Genomic DNA, 18,151 nt, shown 5'->3' with positions numbered 1-18,151 from the left:
TGGACTGTAAACGAGTGCTAGCCTATTATAAGACTAGGAAGCAATCGAACTCAAGACCATCCCAGCTATTCCTCTCCTTTAACCCAAATGTTCCTGTCCTACCAGTGGCAAAATGGATAATTTCAAGCTAGATAGCACAAAGCATTCAATTCTGCTACAACAAAAAAGATATAGCACTGCAGGTAAAACCGAATGCTCATCAATTGCGAGCAATCTCCACCTCGTTGGCCCATCTACGTCAGGTTCCACCTATTGACATCTGTAAAGCAGCCACATGGTCATCTCTATATACATTCACATCCCATTAGTGTTTAGACCAGCAAACATCCCAAGATGCCAAGCTGGGAAGAGCGGTCTTAGATACTTTAGTTTCATAACTTAAACTTGGCTGTCCATGCCAGATAAGTCACACAAAAAAAAAGAGAGACAATATATCTTGATGCGTGACTGGGAGCTTTGGACTCCCATGATAGCATGGTGAATTCAGCCCTGCTATCAACAGGAAAAGCAAGTTTGCTTACCATAAATGGTGTTTCTGTAGATAGCAGGATGAATTAGACATGCTGACCCGCCGACCTCCCTGGACAGCCTTTATTCTTACTGCTTAAATACCGACTGAGGAAATTCTGCCTTCCTGCATGGAAACACACGTGGAGCCACACAGAGCTAAGCTCTGTATCAGCTTTGAAAAGTTCCGCCTCCAATGCTTGACTGACAGTCCCCACGATAGCATGGCTATTTCATCCTGCTATCTACGGAAATACCATTTACGATAAGCAAACTCGCTTTCTGGTCCTATGCCAGGAAACCTGTGCTTTGGGAACATCATTTTTATTGTGACATCCTTATAAAAGCATAAGGGTGAATTTTAAAAGCCCTATGCATGCTAAAGCCAGGAGATATGCAAGCATCTCGGGCCAGCATGCACCACGCACATTTTAAGAAGTGTCTGAATAAGCGCACATCTCCTGATAATGCACACAAATGGGAGTGGTAAAGGGGGTGGGGAATGGGCGGGACATGAGTGGTCTGGGTCTGTAACATGAAATGTGCACTTAAGTAAGTATTTTAAGCATGCACTGGGGTACCCTACTGAGTAACTTTACTTCTGCTATGGATGTCGTATAAGTAATGCAATAAAAAAAATGAGGCTAGCTAGTGGGGTTTAAGGGTTGGGGGCTATAAGAGTAAAAGGGAGACATATTAATTAGGGGTATTAGGAAGTCCTATCCTTTACCTGGGTGAACTGGGAATAGACTGTGAAAACTGGTAATTACTTTGGCGTGTGAATCTAATAAAATCCTCCCACTTAAGCAGTAGAGTTGGCATTTGGGAACATATGCACAGATCCATATAAAAATTGTGTACAATTGAATTTATTTCATGTGCACATATGCTCACGTATGTCATAAAATGGCCACATCCATTGGTGTGAGCTGGCATACGCATGTACATGTACACTCATGCAGCTGTTTGAAAGTTACCATCATATTAAATATAATGATTGTTTTATTTTTTTCCAGAGCAGTTAAAAGCCTTTATAGTGTCTATTTCTGTCTCCTGAACTTGCCAATACGGGTCCTAATTAAATGGTTAATTTAGAATATCCAGAGATTGGATCATGCAATTTCATTTTCCTCAAAATTTTTCTTTTATTTCTCCTTTTTTTCCTTGCTTCCCCCTTTCTTTTTATATTTATGAGCTACAGTTGTTGAGTAAACTTAAGTATTTTGATTTTGATTAATACCATCATGTTTTCTTTGCAAATGTAGGCATGGATTTATCAAAATGCGGTAAGTACCGGATGCGATAGCAAAAGGGGAGTGGTTTATAGGGATGTGCAGAGCAACATTTTATGTTCATATTTTTTATGTCCGAAAGGGGGTCCCACTTGCGGCCAATATGGACATAAAAAAAATCCAATGAGTTGGGTATATGTACATATGTGCAAAAAAAAAATTTAAACCCCCTCACCCTCCTTAATCCCCCCCCCAGACTTACCACAACTCCCTGGTGATCGAGCGAGGAGTGAGGACGTCATTTCTGCAATCCTTGGCGAGAAGCATGTGACGTCGGTGGCACGTCGAGTGACGCGGCGTCACGTGATTCCCGGCGAGTTCGCGCCGGACGGCTCGTTCGGCCCAAAAAGAACTTTTGGCCAGCTTGGGGGGGCCTCCTGACCCCCCCAAGCTGGCCAAAAGTTCTTTTTGGGCCGAACGAGCCGTCCGGCGCGAACTTGCCGGGAATCACGTGGCGTCGCGTCACTCAGACGCGGCGTCACGTGATTCCCGGCAAGTTCGCGCCGGACGGCTCGTTCGGCCCAAAAAGAACTTTTGGCCAGCTTGGGGGGGCCTCCTGACCCCCCCAAGCTGGCCAAAAGTTCTTTTTGGGCCGAACGAGCCGTCCGGCGCGAACGAGCCGGGAATCACGTGACGCCGACGTCACGTGATTCCCGGCAAGTTCCCGGCAAGTTCCCGGCAAGTTCGCGAACTTGCCGGGAATCACGTGACGTCGCGTCTGAGTGACGCGGCGCCACGTGATTCCCGGCTCGTTTGCGCCGGACGGCTCGTTCGGCCCAAAAAGAACTTTTGGCCAGCTTGGGGGGGCCTCCTGACCCCCCCAAGCTGGCCAAAAGTTCTTTTTGGGCCGAACGAGCCGTCCGGCGCGAACGAGCCGGGAATCACGTGACGCCGGCGTCACTCGACGTGCCGCTGACGTCACATGCTTCTCGCCAAGGATTGCAGAAATGGCGTCCTCACTCCTCGCTCGATCACCAGGGAGTTGTGGTAAGTCTGGGGGGGGATTAAGGAGGGTGAGGGGGTTTAAATTTTTATTTTGGCTCAACAATCGCGATTTCCCACATATCGAACATATCTATGTTCGATATGTGGGAAATCCGATCGTTTATGTCGAATCAATTTTTTAAGTAAAAAAAAATATGAGTTGCGTTTTACTAATGCGGTCAATCCGAATGCACACCCCTAGTGGTTTATGCAACAATTCAGTTTATCGCAATTTGCGCTAATTAGCTATGCGAAGAGCTAAGTTAGTGCACATTGCGATAACATTATCTGAATTTGCGTTAGGTGTCAGACCTGTTGTATGTCCTGCATATGACCACTGGGAGGATCCTTTGCGAGAGAGAGCGACAGACAGACAGACAGACAGACTCTGGCCGGCCATCATGTCATCCCCAGAGGTAGGTATTTGTATGCCTATGGTAGGCCCACCTTGTAAGGCCATCAGATCTTCACAAGAGACCACTGTTCTGTTTTAACGCATGCGAAAACGCCTTATTGCATTTTGATAAATGACCCCCTTAATTCTTTGTAAACATTTGTAAATTTCAATAAACATAAAATTAAAATAGACGTATCTATGTCAATTAACATCCAGAGGTTGTGCCTTCTGAAGAGGAGGTGGAACTTTGTGCAAATTAACCCATAAACATACCAAACCAATTACCCGAGCATCTGAAGGTTCTATCTTTACATAATTATTTTCCCCAATCAATTGCCATCACCTTGGACACCTCATTTCATATTTCAGTGTCAGGCTGTCAGCTATTTTTCTATGCTGATACTCAGCTGTAAATCAGTTTTGATTCATTTAGTGATCTTGAATTCTGTAACCTATTCACTTATCTTCGACAAGAAACATCATAGCTTAATCTCAACTTCCTACAGCTGAATATTGCTCAGACTAAATGTCTCCTTGGACTGGAGGAAAGCAGGGGGTGGGTACTGTTATCTATTTTATTTATTTATTTATTTATTTTTTTGCAAAAAGAGCGGGCGGGAGGGAGGGAGATGGACTGTGAAGGTTCTTTGTTCTGAAAATTTAAGGTTGAGAGAGGAGGGTAGGGACTTTTTTTGCCATTTTTATCTGGCAGAAGAAGGGGATGGGGATTGCACTACAAGCGGACTTAAAAAAATATTTGCATATGGGAGGGAGGGGTCAGATAGCAGTGGTCTTTTTTAATAGCTGAAAATTGGAAGGAAGAGGGTCGGGATGTAGCAGTGGGCTTTTTGTATTGTCAAAAGCAGGAGGGGGGGGTCAAGCTGCAGTGGAGGGCTTTGATAATATTTGAAGCTTGGAAAAGAGGGTAGGAGTCAGGCTGTGAATGGCTGGAATTATTTAACATTTGAAGAGCAGGCGAGACAGAAGAGGTTGGGTTGTGGCAGGGAGGAAGAATCATTTTTAGTATCTTGAGAGTGGGGAAGGAAAGGTAATCATTTTTTTTTTAAAGAGAACTTAACTGGTTAGTGCCTGATTTTAAGCACTCACCAGATAAGTTTTGCCAAGGGGGAACCTGGCTGCAGTAAATCTAGCCAGGCAAAATTGGACCAAATAGATTGAGAAGAATATTCAACTAATAACCTAGCAAGATAGGTCCAGCTGAATATTCTCCTAAAGATAACTGGTTATGAAAAGTAGCTATTTATTTTGATAGCACAGCAGATGTTTGAATATCCCCCTTTTGGTGGTTCCCTGGATGCAGAATTATCCATCTTATCTGACTTCTCTAATGCTTGAAAATTAACTTTTCATTGTTATAAACCATTACTCATATCTAACATTTTGTTTATTCTCCTTCTGCTCTAAACCATATGCATGTTTTTTTATTTTACAATGTCTCAATTTCTGAAAGGTCATTCTTTGTTATCCCAAATCTTCTGTGTTCTGTTTTCATAATACTTCAATCTCTTCTCCTTCTTAGCATGCTCTGCTTGATCCTCACCACCATTTAAGAGCAACTCTCAGTGGGGAAGATCAGGTAGACCAGATTTTCTGTGGGCGAAAAAGGGATTACGAGGACTCAGAGAGCAAGAAGAACTAGACATGAAGGTATAAAGTCATATCAGAACATGGGAAAAAATATGTATTTATTTATTTATTTATTTATTTATTTTATTTGTAGTCTTTTGTATACCATTGTTTGGTACTGGCCTTCATAACAGTTTACAGATATAACAACAAACACATAAGAATTTTACAATCAGAGTACAACCAAGAACAGCAGTTAACGGGTATAACAATACAACAGAGGTTTACAATCAGTCAAAACAACAGAAACGATGGTCTAGACCAGTGGTTCTCAACCTTTTTTCGGCCGGGACACACCTGACAGATGGTTCTCACATGTGTGACACACTGAACATGTGACCGTCACGGGGCAAAATGTAAATATACATTCTGCATCCTCAGGAACCCCCTCGACCCCCAAAAATGGGTGCAAAGCAGAACTAGGGCATTACCCATACAACTCGCCATACAAAAAAGATATTCTGGTTCTGATGACATCTCAGTAAAAGCAAAACAAACTCTCTTTACTGGCAGGCACAATACCCCGACCTTATGAAAAGACAATAATTTACTACTACAAATATTTAACCAGGCCTTAAACACTAACACACCTACTATTAGGAAAATGGAGCAAGCCAAGCTGCTATAGATAGAAACCCACTTAGAAACAATTGTAAAACTATACTAATAAATGTTATAAAATAGCTGATGAACAAAATAACATCCAACAATTAAAAACTCATAAAAATGATTACACATTGTCCAAATATCAATAAAATATTTCAAAACAGCAGACACATCCCATAATACCCAATAATTAAAATGGCAGTCAATCAAGAAAAATAAGCTTAAAAAGCCACTTTTACTTACCCTCTCCAGCAACTCTCCTACTCCTTTTCCTTGCAGGACAAGGCCAAAGGCACTCACCAGAAGCAGCAGTGGCTGCTGAAGCTCTGTCCTCACAGTCCTCTTCCTTAGGGCCCACAACCAGTCACAACCTGTCTCACACAGACCAGTCACCTCCCTAACTAGTATCTCTTCCTCACACACACACCAGTCACCTCCCTGACCAGTCGCTGTCTCTCTCACACAGACACTAGTCACCTCCCTAACTAGTATCTCTTCCTCACACACACACACCAGTCACCTCCCTGACCAGTCGCTGTCTCTCTCACACAGACACCAGTCACCTCCCTAACTAGTATCTCTTCCTCACACACACACCAGTCACCTCCCTGACCAGTCACTGTCTCTCTCACACAGACACTAGTCACCTCCCTAACTAGTATCTCTTCCTCACACACACACCAGTCACCTCCCTGACCAGTCTCTGTCTCTCTCACACAGACCAGTCACCTCCCTGACCAGTCTCTGTCTCTCTTTCACACACACCAATCACTTCACTGACCAATCTCTATCTCGCTCTCACAGAAACACATCACCTCTGACAGTCTCTCTCTCAATCACACACATGCTCTGTCACTTACATAGAAGCTCTCAATCACACACAAATGCTCTTGCTCCCATTCCACCACACACACACAAAGCTGCCACTCACACACCCAGGCTCCCATTCTACCACACACACACAAAACTGCCACTCATGCACCCACTGTACCACACAAACACACAAAGCTGCCACTCATGCACCCATTGTACCAAACACACACAAAGCTGCCACTCATGCACCCATTGTACCACACACACAAGCTCTCACTCATGCACCCAGGTACCAGTTTACCACATATACACACAAAGCTGCCACTCATGCACCGATTGTACCACGCACACACACAAGCTCTCATTCATGCACTCAGGTACCATTCTACCACACACACACACACAGCTGCCATTCATGCACCCAGGCACCCATTCTACCACACACACACTCATGCACCCATTCTACCACACACACACTCATGCACCCATTCTACCACACACACACAAAGCTGCCACTCCTGCACCCATTCTACCACACACACACAAAGCTGCCACTTCTGCACCCATTCTACCACACACACACACACAAAGCTGCCACTCATGCACCCATTCTACCACACACACACACACACACAAAGCTGCCACTCATGCACCCATTCTACCACACACACACAAAGCTGCCACTCATGCACCCAGGCACCCATTCTACCACACACACACACACAGCTGCCATTCATGCACCCAGGCACCCATTCTACCACACACACACTCCTGCACCCATTCTACCACACACACACTCATGCACCCATTCTACCACACACACACTCATGCACCCATTCTACCACACACACACAAAGCTGCCACTCCTGCACCCATTCTACCCACACACACAAAGCTGCCACTCCTGCACCCATTCTACCACACACACACACACACACACACACACAGCTGCCACTCCTGCACCCAATCTACCACACACACAGCTGCTACTCCTGCACCCATTCTACCACACACACACACAAAGCTGCCACTCCTGCACCCATTCTACCACACACACACACACACACACAAAGCTGCCACTCCTGCACCCATTCTACCACACACACACAAAGCTGCCACTCCTGCACCCATTCTACCCACACACACACACAGCTGCCACTCCTGCACCCATTCTACCCACACACACACACAAAGCTGCCACTCCTGCACCCATTCTACCCACACACACACACAGCTGCCACTCCTGCACACATTCTACCACACACACACACACACACACACAAAGCTGCCACTCATGCACCCAATCTACCAAACACCCACACCCACACCCACAAGCTCACATGGAGCCTCTTCTCATTGTTTGGCCCAATATGCCTGGCCTCCGCTTATCAGTCGCTGCTGGCCTGACCTCCAGCGGCGTGCAACGTCTCTCCAACCGCCTCCGGCGGTGTGCAGGGTCTCTCTGCTCTTCGTCCCGCCGGCCTGGCCTCTGGCGGTGGCGCACAGATCACTCTTCATTTGCTGGTGGCGGCGCGCAGCGTCTCCATTCTTCGGCCCCGCCGGTGGCGCGCAGCATCGCTTTCTTCTTCGGCCCCGCCGGTGGCGCGCAGCGTCTCCATTCTTCGGCCCCGCCGGTGGCGCGCAGCGTCTCCATTCTTCGGCCCCGCCGGTGGCGCGCAGGATCGCTTCCTTCTTCGGCCCCGCCGGTGGCGCGCAGCGTCTCCATTCTTCGGCCCCGCCGGCGGCGCGCAGCATCGCTTCCTTCTTCGGCCCCGCCGGCGGCGCGCAGCATCTTTCCACTCTTCAGTCCTGCCCCTGGGGAGAAGGGAAGCACAAGCGGGGCAGTGGGGCACCGGGAGCCGCGACACACCTGCCGGTGCTTGGCGACACACTAGTGTGTCGCGACACACCGGTTGAGAACCGCTGGTCTAGACGATATTAAAAATGTCATGCTATATATTTATTTATTTATTTTTTATTTATTTAAGGTTTTTCTATACCGGCATTCATGATAAGATCATATCATGCCGGTTTACATATAACAGGGGGTGCAAAAACTGTTCTTTTAACAAGTGCAACGGAAGCAAAAGTTACAATAAAACAAGGTTGTAGAACTGGGAGAGGAAGGAAATAAGGATATATGGAAATATGGATATATGGATATATGGATATATGGATATATGGAAATAAGGATATAAGGAAATATGCATAAATAAGTTAGGTGTTAAAATATAGGGGAAAGTAAGAGGAAACTAAATCTACTCTCATGGTTAAATTATGGGATCTAACCTTCGGATCTCGAAAAATTATAAAGAGCTTATAATTATCTACTGTAAACATGATAATCTTGGAATGATGGCAATACAGAAGTCAGAGAGTATGTTTGGTGGAATGTGCTATAGTGTAGTTTATCCTATGCCGTCTCTATAAGTTTGTTGGAACAACCAGGTTTTGAGGAGTTTTCTAAACAGCTTGATATTGCCCTGTAGTCTTATGTTTTCTGGTAGAGTATTCCGTAGAGCCGGGCCAGCCAGTGAAATGGCTGTCTCCCATACCATAGTGAGTCTGGCAGATGCGACTGGGAGGATTGATAATAATACTTTATTTACAGATTTTGTGTTATGTTGTGGAGTATGTAACTGGATAACAGTGTTTAGCCACTCAACTTCATTACCATAAATTGTTTTGTGTATAATGGAGAGTATTTTGAACTCTATCGTTTGTCAATGGATAACCAGTGAAGAGTTTTGAGGACAGGGGTGACATGTTCTGTTTTTTTATGACCAGTTAGGATTCTAGCAGCTGCGTTCTGTAATATTTGAAGTGGTCGAGTAGATGAATTGGGTAAGCCTAACAGCAGTGAATTACAGTAGTCGAAGCTTGTAAAGATCAGGGATTGTAGTATGGTTCTAAAGTCAGGTTGGTTTAGGAGTGGTTTTAATCATTTGAGAATTAAAAATTTGTTGAAGCCTTCATTGATCTTCATGGATATGTGTTTTTTGAAATTTAATTCTGGATCAATCCATATACTGAGTGTTACAGGTAAGTGTGGAACCAGAACAAGAGACTGCTTACCTTGTCTCGAGAAGACTCAGAGGTTGTCAATGGTCCGGGTCTGAACAGGTGGCAAGCAACGAAATCCCAAAAGGCAGTCCAGGTCAGGGCAGGCAGCAGGCAAGAATAATCCACAAGGCGGTCCAGGTCAGGGCAGGCAGCAGGCAAGAATAATCCACAAGGCAGTCCAGATCAGGGCAGGCAGCAGGCAAGAATAATCCACTAGGCAGTCCAGGTCAAGGTAGGCAGCAGACAACAGGAATCACAGCAAGCAGCAACCAGAACTACTTGTGGCCGAAGCAGCAAAGAGAAGAAAAGACTCTTTTTAAATACCCCTAGTTTCCCACGCAGGACCAGAGCCCCGTCGGCATCTGATGTCATTAGGAGGCGTGGCCTCGCCCTGATTCACGTGGGGCCACGCCAAGGAGAAGTCATTGCGGAGGAGGAACGCCGGCGCCCGGGAGCTCTCTTGGCGGTAACAGTACACCCCCCCCCCCCCCCCGCAAGGCCCTCCTCTCCTCTCCCTAGGTCTGGGCTTGAGAGGAAAATGCTGATGGAATTTCTTGAGCAGACGAGGTGCCTGGATATTATGGGCAGGTTCCCACGTATTCTCTTTGGGTCCAAAGTTCTTCCAAGAAATTAAATATTGTAGTTGACCCCTGCCTCATCTGGAATCCAAAATCTCTTCAACCTCGAATTGATTATCATTCTGTATGAAGTGCGTATTAACCCTCCTACTTTTGGAGGGCCAGGAAAAGATTGCAGGTTTAAGCAGGGAAACGTGGAAAGTGTCATGAATGCGCAGAGAGGGAGGTAAGCGTAGTTTGAAGGTTACTGCATTAATCTGCTTCTCAAAAGGGAAAGGCCCAATAAAGCGAGGTGCAAATTTCACGGACGGCATGTGTAATCAGAGATTACGCGTGCTCAACTAGACGAGATCTCCTGCCTGGAATCGAGGGGCCGGACTTCTCATCTTGTCCGCTTAGAGCTTCATCTTACTGACATTCTTTAATAGTAAAGCTCGTGTCTCTCTCCATAAGTTAGTTATAGAGTCAATGGTATTATTGACCGCCGGACAGATAGAAGAGGCGGCTATGGGTAACGGGAGCCGTGGGTGTCTTCCAAAAACAACAAAAAAAGGAGACTTCCTGGTAGCTTGAGCCAGATGATTGTTGTGACATATCTCTGCCCAAACCAACAAAGAGGCCCAATTATCTTGACGTTTATTAACATAAGATCGAAGAAAAGTTTTTAAGGATTGATTTGTACTCTCTGTAAGTCCATTAGTTTGAGGATGGTATGCGGAAGAGAATTCAAGCTTGATCTTTAGAAGCTTGCACAGTTCTGTCCAAAATCGCGCTGTAAATTGCACACCCCTGTCCGAAACAATGCTAAGAGGTAGACCATGTAAGCGAAAAAATATGTTGAATGAAAAGTCTGGCTAGTTCTGATGCAGTGGGTAGTCCTGGAAGTGGGACAAAATGAGCCATTCTGGAAAAACGGTCTATGACCATCCATATTACAGTATTATTGTCTGATGCCGGAAGATCAGTGATGAAATTGGTGGCAATGTGGGTCCATGGTGTGGTAGGAACTGGTAACGGTTGAAGCAGGCCCAAGGGCCTCCGCCTAGGACTCTTCTGGGCAGCACAGACAGAACAGGAATCTACATAAGCCTTGATATCCCTTCTCCATTGAGGCCACCAATAATATCTGGATACCAGATCTCTGGTACAGGAAATCCCAGCGTGACCTGCTAATTGAGTATCATGGGCCCAACGCAGCACTTTTAACCTCAGACGTTTGGGAACCACTGTCTTACCAATGAGAACCATAAATGTAGTAGCGAGCAGAATTTTTGCAGGGTCTATTATATATCGGGGAGGTTCGGGCATATCATCAAGGTTAAAACTTCTCGAAAGAGCGTCCGCCCACAAATTCTTTACTGCCTGTCGAAAATGGAGGACAAAATCGAATCTGCTAAAAAAAAGTGCCCACCGAGCCTGTCGGGGGTTTAACCTTTGTGCTTTTGCTAGATATTCTAAATTTTTATGATCCATATAGACAGTTACCATATGTAGGGAACCTTCTAGGAGATGACGCCATTCTTCAAACACTAATTTTATGGCCAAAAGTTCCCAATCTCCAATGGTGTAATTCTTTTCTGCTGAAGAAAATTTTTTCGAAAAGAAAGCACATGTCATCAATCTCCCCTCCTCTGTTGGCTGTAACAGAACCGCCCCCACCCCCACGGCAGAAGCATCCACTTCAAGGATAAAAGGTTTGTTGGGGTCGGGGTGCCTAAGACATGGGTCCTTGAGGAATTCCTTCTTGAGAGTAAGAAAGGCATGAAAAGCCTCCTCTGGCCAATTCTGAATAGGTGCTCCTTTCTTCGTGAGCGCGGTCAGAGGAGCCACTAATAACGAAAAATCTGGAATAAATTGTCTATAGTAATTGGAGAATCCCAAAAATCTTTGCAAGGCTTTCAACCCTGTCGGCTGCGGTCAGTTTAAAATGGCTTTGAGTTTGTCCGGATCCATGGATAATCCCTTGTTGGAGATAATATATCCCAGGAATGGTAACTGGTTCTTATGAAACATGCACTTCTCTAATTTGACATACAGTTTATTTTCTGAGGTGCTGAAGAATCTGTCGTACATGCTCCAGATGTTGTTCCATATTGTCAGAGAAAATTAATATATTGTCCAAATAGACAATGACGTGAGAATAGAGAATGTCACGAAATATATCATTGATCATGGCTTGAAATACAGCAGGAGCGTTACACAGTCCAAACGGCATTACCCTGTATTCATAATGTCCATCATGTGTGTTAAAAGCCGTCTTCCATTCATCCCCCTCTCAAATTCTAATTAGGTTGTAGGCCCCTCTTAAATCCAATTTCGTAAAGATCTGGGCTCCTTTGAGTCGATCAAATAATTCTGAGATAAGAGGAATAGGGTATCTATTCTTTCTGGTAATATTGTTTAACCCCCGATAATCGATACAAGGTCGCAATGTTCCATCCTTTTTCTTAACAAAAAAGAATCCCTCCCCGGCTGGTGAAGTGGAAGGTCTTATAAATCCTCGTGCTAAATTTTCCTGAACATATTGAGTCATGGCTGCCGATTCAGGTTCGGATAAGGCATAAATTCTGCCTCTGGGAGGGACTTTCCCTGGAAGAATGTCAATAGTACAATCATATTCTCGATGAGGTGGTAGTGATTCAGCCTGTCTTTGGCTAAAGACGTCTGCGAATTCTTCATAGGGAGTGGGAATAGGTGAAGTAATTTGTGTATGATGGATTTGACAAATCTGAACTTCCTTTAAACAGTTCTGAAAACAGAAAGGACTCCAACTAACCAATTGTAGCAAAGCCCAGTCCAGTCGGAGTTGATGCTTTCGTAGCCAGGGTAGACCCAAGATCACTTGATTGACTGAAGATGGGAGTACATAAAGTTGAATACTCTCTTGATGAAGAACCCCGGAAATCATAAGGATGGGTTTGGTAATCAAAGATATTCGAATGACCAGAGGCTGACCGGACACAGAGGTAACTGAAAGAGGAACAGGTAATGACTCCACAGGAATTTGATGACTCTTAACAAGGCTCTCTTCTATGAAATTGCCAGCCACCCCTGAGTCTATGAAAGCCTGAAATGTAATAGGTTCCTGATTAATGGTGAAGGTTACTGGAATCAGTAGCTGGGGAGAGGAAATATTGGGACACCTCTCCTACCCGACCTAGGTCTGAGAGTTTCCCGACTTGTTGGGGCATTTGTTAACAAAATGACCGGCCCCAGCGCAGTACATACATAGATTTTTCAATCTTCGCCGTTGCCGTTCTGGAGATAATCGGAATCTTTCAATCTGCATGGGTTCATCGGTCTTAACAGGCTCCTCAGACAGCCCTGGGACAACAATAGGTTGTTGAAAGGTTGGAGCCAACGGATAAGTTCTCCGGTTGACCGAACGCTCTCGTGCTCTTTCCTGAAACCGTAGATGCAAACAAATGGCTAAACGGATAAGCTCTTCCAAAGTTTCTGGAGGATCCCTGCCCACCAATTCATCCTTGATGGTTTCAGATAATCCCTGTCGAAAGATAGCGGTGAGACTGTCCTCTCCCCAAGCAAGCTCCGCTGCCAAAGTCCAAAATTGAATAGCATATTCACCCACGGAGCGAGAGCCTTGTTTAATCTGTGGTAAATCATTGGCCGCCGAAGTCGATCGTTCCGGTTCATCGAAGATGAGATGGAATTCTTTCAGAAATCTGTCCAGTTTGTTAAGGATGGGGTCCTCTCTTTCCCATAATGGTGAAGCCCAAGCCAGGGCTGAACCCTCCAATAACGACAGGATGAAAGTAACTTTAGTCTTATCTGAAGGGAACGAAGATGGATGAAGTGAAAAGTGCATACGACACTGATTAATGAAGCCCCGACATTGTGCAGCAGTTCCGTTGAATCGTGGTGGAGGAGATAACTGTATTGGGCTAGGTACATCGTTGATGGGGGCTACTGGAGTTGCAGGTGTACGCGCCAAGGCATCCATGCGGGCGACTAGCCGGTCTAGGACTCCAGTGACTTGATCAAGAACCCCCTGCTGTTGTTGTAGATGGGATGCTAAACCAGGAATAGCCTGAAGTGCGGTCAAATCAACTGGTTCCATGGCTTCAGCCAACTGTTACGGGTAAGTGTGGAACCAGAACAAGAGGCCGCTTACCTTGTCTCGAGAAGACTCAGAGGTTGTTAACGGTCCGAGTCTGAACAGGTGGCAAGCAACAAAATCCCAAAAGGCAGTCCAGGTCAGGGCAGGCAGCAGGCAAGAATAATCCACAAGGCGGTCCAGGTCAGGGCAGGCAGCAGGCAAGAATAATCCACAAGGCAGTCCAGATCAGGGCAGGCAGCAGACAAGAATAATCCACTAGGCAGTCCAGGTCAAGGCAGGCAGCAGACAACAGGAATCACAGCAAGCAGCAACCAGAACTACTTGTGGCCGAAGCAGCGAAGAGAAGAAAAGATTCTTTTTAAATACCCCTAGTTTCCCGCGCAGGACCAGAGCTCCATCGGCGTCTGACGTCATTAGGAGGCGTGGCCTCGTCCCGATTTCCGCGGGGCCGCGCAAAGGAGGAAGTCACTGCGGAGGAGGAACGCCAGCGCCCGGGAGCTCTCTTGGCGGTAACACCGAGATCCTTCACTTTATCACCTAGTTTAATGATGGTATTTTCAATTTGTATAGTGTTATAGGATCCACGCACAATCTCTTCCAGCCTTTCTCTACCTAACACAAACAACTCGTTCTCATCTGATGTCAGAGACCTTGGAGCATGGCTAGATAATCATCTAAACCTAAAAAAGTTCGTAAACAATACTACAAAGGACTGCTTTTACAAACTGCAAGTCCTTAAAAAACTTAAACCCCTCCTTCACTTCTCCGACTTCAGGCTAGTACTGCAATCCATCATTCTTTCCAAGCTCGACTACTGCAACTCCCTGCTACTAGGTATTCCCGCCAACACTATCAAGGCATTACAGATGGTTCAGAATTCAGCGGCTAGAATTCTAACTAGCACTAACAAAAAAGACCATATCACCCCAATCCTTCGGAGCTTACATTGGCTCCCCATTAAACAAAGGATACTCTATAAGGTACTCACTATCATCCACAAAGCGACAAACAATCTAGCCCCCATCACATTAAGCTCTCAACTCCAACCGCACACTTCCTCCAGACCAATCGGAAGCGCATACAGAGGAACACTGCATGCTCCGCAAATAAAATCATCATTGAGCAAACGAGCGCTATCTTCAGCAGGCCCACACCAGTGGAACACGCTTCCCCCAGATCTTAGACTAGAACCCAGTTATCAAGAATTCAAAAAAAGACTGAAAACTTTTCTCTTCCAACAAGCTTTCCCAGACGCTTAATCTTACTATGACTGACAGACTTCCATCCCTTAACTATGGACACTGTATAAAGTACTACTTTTAAGAATCTGCAACTGGACAATTATCTTTGAGCTCAAAAATTCACTTTATTTCATATATATATTAGGCATTGCTTATATTTATATTTATTGCTACGTTAAATAGTTATACTTCTTATATAAAATATTATATTTCTTTATTTATTACCAGTTAAAATATTATCTCTTTATTTAGCACTATGTTAAATTGTCAACCAGTTATACTGTTCCATATGTTATACGGTTCCATGTAAAGCTCCGCTATCTGTTGAGCAGTTCTTCGTTTTATGTAAACCGGAGTGATTTGTAGTCCCTACTAGAACTTCGGTATATAAAAATTAAAAATAAATAAATAAATAATAAATTATTTGGATTGATTGTTGAGGTTTTTCTTTCAAGCATTATGCATTCTATCTTGTCCATGTTGAGGCAGAGTCTCATTTGATTTAGGAGTTTTTTTATGTCATTAGATATATGGCATAAAGTTTGTAATTTTTTGTAATTTAAGGAAAATTACAAAAAATAGGGGTAGAAAGAAAGAGAGAGAGAGAGAGAGAGAGGGAAGAAGAAGAAAAGTGTCCTGAGGAAGAGAAGGTATAACAGGAAAAAGAAAACCAAAGTTACCTCCACATATAAAATGAGCCCAATATTCAAAACTGTACTTAACCGGATAAGTCATAATTATTCAGCTAAGTGGTGCTGCTGAATATCTTGCTAGGTCATCAGGTGCCACTTAGCTGGACTAGTCATTTATCCAGCTAAATATTTAGCCAGATATATCAGGGGTAGGGAATGGGTGTAAGGACAGGAGTTGAGTTAACTGAACAACTTATCCGACTAACTCTGTTCAGGCCACAAGACTATCCTAAACTTAGCCGGCTAACTCTAAGATAGTTGGATATATTCAGTAGGGCTCTCTGCACCGCTGACTATCTTGATTAAATAAGCCAGATAAATGGTATCCAATTAATTTGCTGATCTGCACAGTGGTTGAAAATGACTCCCAATGTGTTTTTTCAGTGACACCGGCCCAGTCATAGATTTTTTTTGTTTAGAATTATTGAACACCAGTGAAATGCTAGATTCTTCATATATAACAAGGGGATCAGTGCCACAGCCATATTTCCATGGAATAATTTAATAGATACATTCTACTTTTTCCATAAAACAGTTCACCTTGCCATCACATTTTTAGGTTTCCAAAAGCATTCCAGAAGAACATTTATCCTCACCTATTGCCTCCAACAGGGAAAAACACTTTATCCAATAGTTATCAGTCAGGTTGAAATAACGTTCATACTCTAAGGTGCTGAAATGTTCTGTCTCCTGGCTTCCCATGGAACAACAACAATAAAGATGCAGGAACTTTTAAAGAATTTGTCAAATGAGTCACTGAATCTGGCAAACATTCTGAAGGCTTGTCAAACCAATTTGGCACATCTCTTGCAAAGGTATTCCCAATAGCTGCTCTCGCTCCCCTGTTTGGCTGATCTTTCTCTCTCAGACTTGACTTCCTTCCTACCTATGCTGAAGCTCTCCATCACTCCAGCACTTCCCCTGCATCCCAGCCTCTACTGATGATGCTCACCCTGCCCCTCCCTGCCCCTCCCTTCTACCGCCATGACCCCGCTGAGCACAGCCCCCTTCCTTCCTCCTTGGTCTGAGAGGGAGGCGCATAGCCTGTGTGAAATAAAAGGCTTAATGCCAAAAATACACCCCCCCCCCCCCTTTCCCCAAACATCACCTTTTCAATTTTTGGCAAAGCACTTCATTGATAATAATTTATGAGAATGTGATATTAAACCTTAGCTATATAAAACATTATGGTTGTCTTAATGCCAACACAAGCTCAAAGTCTACAATAACAGTGAAGTGAAATGAGTGTGTCACTAGTTGATATTCAGGTCATTTAAATCTGTTGACCCAACATGAACAGTGCATTTATTATGCCTATTAAAAGAGGTCTTAAGGGAGTCCTACCAGTCATATCAGCATGTTCAGTGGGTTGTTTTTTTGCTGGGTGAGGTAACGTAGAAGAGGCAGGGGAAGACTGGGTCCTGGAAACTGGCTGGTATCTGTCTATTCCTGCCATGCTAACTGGAGTCGTCTGAGCCTGGTCCATTTGAAACCGGTGGACACGCTGATGCTCCAGGACCTGCTGTTGCCAAGAAAACAGCACAGCAGAAAGAAATGTGAGAGGGGAATCAAGTAAGACACTGCAAGAAACATGTCAACAAATTAAGTTCATTAGGTCAGGGCTGTAATAAGTGGTGTGAAAAAAAAAATCCTTGAGACCTCGTTAATAAATCCATTCAACAGATGATTCCACACTGACATTTATGGCTGCTTGCATGTTCAATGGCAGGTAGCCCATCAGTTCTCACAATTTGAAAGGAACATGGGATTAAATTCATAGGACAATACTTGACGACAGATTTTTAAAATACATTGATAGCAATAACTTGAAAATTGGTCAAACTGTAATCTGCCCAAAACAGGAAAACCCCATTCCTCAAGTCAACAGATGAATTTCTATCACCTTAACTCCACTTGCAGACTCACAAATACATGAAAAATTTAAAAATAAAACTCACTGATACGTGTCAATCTACATTCTCTTTCATAGGCCCTCACTTTGAATGTGTTAGTGAGCCAAACAGTTTCATTAAAACCAATATTTAGTTGTCCATCATCATGTCATAGTTAATAGCAGAAGCATGTGAATGACATCATGATTCCCGATTCAACATTTTGAGCTGTCTTGGATTAATTTGGTAGCAGTACAACTAGTGTTTAGAATACACAATTGAAGTAGGCTTGCAGGGAGCACATGGTGCTTGGCTGTAGTTTTGATATTACTACTATACCTGAGGACGTTAGCCAACTCTG

The sequence above is a fragment of the Rhinatrema bivittatum genome, chromosome 2 (assembly GCF_901001135.1).
Source record: "Rhinatrema bivittatum chromosome 2, aRhiBiv1.1, whole genome shotgun sequence".
Lineage (NCBI taxonomy): Eukaryota > Metazoa > Chordata > Amphibia > Gymnophiona > Rhinatrematidae > Rhinatrema > Rhinatrema bivittatum.
Note: the sequence above shows the minus strand (reverse complement) of the source record.